The sequence below is a fragment of the Gallinula chloropus genome (assembly GCF_964237585.1).
Source record: "Gallinula chloropus genome assembly, chromosome: 3".
Classification (NCBI taxonomy): Eukaryota; Metazoa; Chordata; class Aves; order Gruiformes; family Rallidae; genus Gallinula; species Gallinula chloropus.
The window spans coordinates 82,306,766-82,310,997 of NC_140087.1; positions in this window are offsets into that span (position 1 = coordinate 82,306,766).

The window sequence follows — 4,232 nt, forward strand, 5'->3', positions numbered from 1 at the left end:
GAGGGAACTGGTACTTTGAATTGACGTTAAACGCTCTGGAACAGGCAGCGTTCATTCCAGCTCTGGCCTTACTTTCATTTCTTCTGTGCGCAGAGCGATGCTGGTAAGCTGGCCTATTGATGCATCTTTTTAAATATCAGTTAAGATAAACAGCATAACACGTGCAGATGGTGCATCAAGTACACTTTCTGCAGTAGCTTAAGATGTTTTAATTAAAAATAACCTTCCCTCATCTCTTTTATACTCTGTTTATATCGGATGCTGCAGCTTTCCTGGCTGGATGCAGGTAGTACCGACTTACTCAAGACCCAGCCTTTGCTTTTTCCTGAGCATGATTCATGCAGGAGTATTCCCCAAAAGCCAGGGAGACTCCGAAGCCAGTCAGACAGTGCCTGGCATGGACAGCTCTCTGCTTTCAGCCAGTGTCAGTTTTAGAGGTGGGCAGGTTTGTCTGCAGACAAAGTCCTGCCCAAAGGGGAGGGGAAAAAGAAAGAAACAGTTTTCAGAGGAAAACTTTGCACTTAACCCCAAGTTTTTCCTCATTTGAAAACATCTGCAGTCCTTCCTAGAAACAGCAGTCGAGGTGCTCGAGTCCTCAACAGCTCCCTGGCCTGGTTACAGTCCTCTTCAGGCACAGGATTTCCCCAGTTGAGTCACCATATATAAAAAGATCGGGAACTCCTGGCGTGGTGCATGATGGAATAGGAGTACTGAGAACCCTGAAGTGTGGGGAAACATCAGCTCTGCTGAGGAGTGTTGGTATTGAGACAAGAAGTAACATATGAAAAGCTTTGGGATGTAGCACAGAGATTTTTTTCCTAGTGTCCAACCTCAGCTGGATGCCTGGAAGAGTTGCACGCTGCCTGGCAACATGCCTGGGTTAGGGGAGGCCTGAGGGGTTTCCTATGTAAATGTTTCACACAAAGCAGGGGCCGGGCTGCAGGAGTGTGTGATTGGGTGGTTTCTGGCCAGGTCCCACCACCTACATCTTTAGGAAAAGCCACTTTTTTATGCCTTTATCACATCAAGCTGCTTCTCCTTATCCTGCAGTACAGAAGAGCGCTGAACTACTGACAAGAAGTTCGGGTTTGGGATTTAAGGGCTTTTCACTAATTTCAGAATTAATTTCACTAATTTCAGAATTAATTTCATTTCAGAAACAGAGAGGGTCGTATTTGCCAGACAACCCCCTGTCCAGGGACAGGATTACCGCAGGGTCTTACCTTCAGTTCAGCGGTGCAGGGCCTCCCGATGGAATGGCTGCACTGCAGAAGGTACCAGGAAAGGAGAGTACATTCCCCAATAGGTCCTAAAAACTGACCCAGGAGAGTTAGTCTGATGATTATCTGCTCTGCCTCTGCCAGGCTGTCAAAACTTCCCTCTCCTCATTTGTTTTCTGACTCCCCTGTAACTAAAGTATGGGAGTCGTTCACAGCGTCCCAATGCAAAAATAATGGGAACGTGTTGCAGACAGCGACACAGTTTTAATGTTAAAGCTGTTATGAGCAACAGATTCCAGGAGCAGCCTCAGATAATCATCTGTACCCAGACAGGAAGTGTCTTGAATGATGGAAAACTTCAGAAACAATTCAGAAAACAAACAAAAGAGAATTTCAGTCTTGTTATCTCTGTGATTTCTTGAAACTCAGAAATGAGCTACAACATGATTTATAAATTCCATAAACTACAGGGGGAAAAAAATTGTAAACAGGACCGCACCAGGGACACTCTAGGCATCATAGGCGCTGTCCCAGGAGAAACCCAGCAGGGCTGGCAAGGGAGAAGCTGGAAGGGCTCCTGCTGTAGCACACAGGCACTTGAGGCGCTCCCACTTGCGGCTCTTCTGCAGCACGCTGCAGGCTATCACGGTGACAGAGTGATTGTGTCAAGAATCAAAGTGCAGATAAACAAGGCTATAAAAATTGCATGGAACGTGCTGAGTCAAATCTCTTCTCCACGAGGTAGAGAGGTCCACCAAAAATTGCCAGGTTGCTTATTTTTATGATAAATGTGAAGTATCCAAGCAAGGGAGGGAAAAAGCTGATGATGCAAATAGTTATTGTTCAGTGATGATGTGCAATGATGAAAAGGAGAGATATAATCTGGGGGTTTTTAACTTTATGTTTAAAGTCTGTGACTTCTAATGCAAGGTAAACACTTTGAACTGCCATCACCTGTAATGAATATTGCAGCAATAATACTCATGGTGTGCTTTGGCCTTCACCTTGCTGTTAAAAGTGAAATACCTACTTGTGATAGTCAAACAAGATGTGCTGTGAGAAGATCTGCTCACTGACGAGGCTCGTGTGAAGGAAGGAGGCAGGTAGTCCCTAGCACAGTATGTGAAACAGGCTAGAAAATGCCAGATGTGCCCCAGCACCATCCTTCTTTGCACTGGAAGGATTCAAAATAAGGCTGATGTCTATCTCCAAACAGGTCATCACCTGTATCCCTCCCCATACTTCAACTTCTCTGGCATCAGTGGAAGCCAGGGAAAGCCATGTCGGTGGCACTGCTTGAGCTGAGCAGGGAAACATCTGTCCTCTGCCTAAAACCCAAGTGCAGGCATTGCTTCAGGATCTGTAGTGCCCAGAGGTAACGGTGAGCAGAAACCCCTCCGAAAAGCCCTGGGATAAGCAACCCTTAACCTACCTTCTCCCATTTCTCCGATTCTCCTGCCGTGAGGGACGTCATGAATCCGAGAAGGTTGCTGAAGCTGAGTAGTACTTAGTAGAACCAGGTTTTTAATTACCAAACCAACTCGTTTACAAAGGAAAAGAGAACTTTGAAAATATTTAATTATACAGTAAAGACAAATTGTACTATAAAGAGCTTTCTATGAAGTGAGTAAAATGTTTACATTTAATATACTTACAAACTGAGAACTTCAGAAAAAAAAAGAACTGAATAAACAACACATTTCAAGCTTTCTTTGCATTTCCATGGTCTTTCTATTACATAAGACTGCAGAGGAGCTCCGGAAAAAGGTAGGTGTTAGGCAGGAGGGGGGGAGAAACTGCTTTAAATTCGAAGAGGCAATTTACTGCCTTGTGTACGTGGGGTCAGGGGAAGCCGTTTCTGAGCTTCTCATCCTACACATGGTCTAGGGGAGCGTGTTCTGTCCCACCACGTGATGGGTGACACCTTACAGCAGTGCTGCTTTTGAACACGATGAATTACTGCCAATAAGGACTCCTGGCTTGCTTACCAAGGGGTTCTGGAGCTCCTTTCTGCCTCGTGTACCACAGTGCATGCCAAGTAGCTTTTTCTATTTGGGGATGTACCTGAGTCTCCTTTTTCCTAGTGCTTCTTTTCATGGTTGGCAAACAGTAACAATTAAGATTCTTAAGCCTTATCTGCCATACAAAACAGCTGTATAACTTAAGAAATACTCATCTATTTCTTGCTGTGTTGCTTCTTAAAAAATAATAATAACAATAATAATAATAATAATAACATAGCAAAGCCCTATAACGTGGAGTAGAGTGTCTTACCTAGCCAGTTACATCCATACGAGTTGTCCCTCAACACCTGGCAGCCCGGGCTAAGAACAAAGGCCGGGAAGCAAGTGGAAAGGGAGGGAAGTTCTAGTTTCTGATACAGAGTGGAGAAGTTTTAATTAGTACTGACTGACGCGGTCCTAAGTTGTTAATCATGTGCATCTAGACGAGGCTGTGCCAAGGCTGCCTCTGGGTCTGCCCCATGGCTTGCTGGGGGGGGGTGAAAGGGGGGGGTGGGGGGGTGGGCAGGAGCAGAGCCTTCTTTAAGCAGTCACTTGCATAGCAGGAAACTGCCAGAATACCTGAGAGGGGTGGGGAAATAGGTGGGTGCTTTGGCTCAGCATCTTCCTGCCGTTCAAGTTCAAAGTAACGTGCACATCACAGCTACATACACGCAGGTAAAAACACAATTCCAGAGAAATAACAGCGTGCTCCATTCCCAAAGCAACAGGGGTTTGTCACTTCAACCAGCGCACTTTGGATGAAGTGCGGAGAAGTCCTTACTTTCTGTTTGGTCTCTTGTGCAGTGATTCATTTACAACAGAGCTGGACTATTTAAAAAAAAAAAACACCAAACAAACTCAAACCTTCCGGTCTTTTAAAATATATCTAACAATGACATAGTCATTAAAAACAATTTTAGAGTAAATTTGCCTTCAAAGCAAATGGAGTGTGGTGAAAATGTGAAAAAAAAAAAAATCAACGTGTGATCTCGTTTGAGGAGGAGGAGGA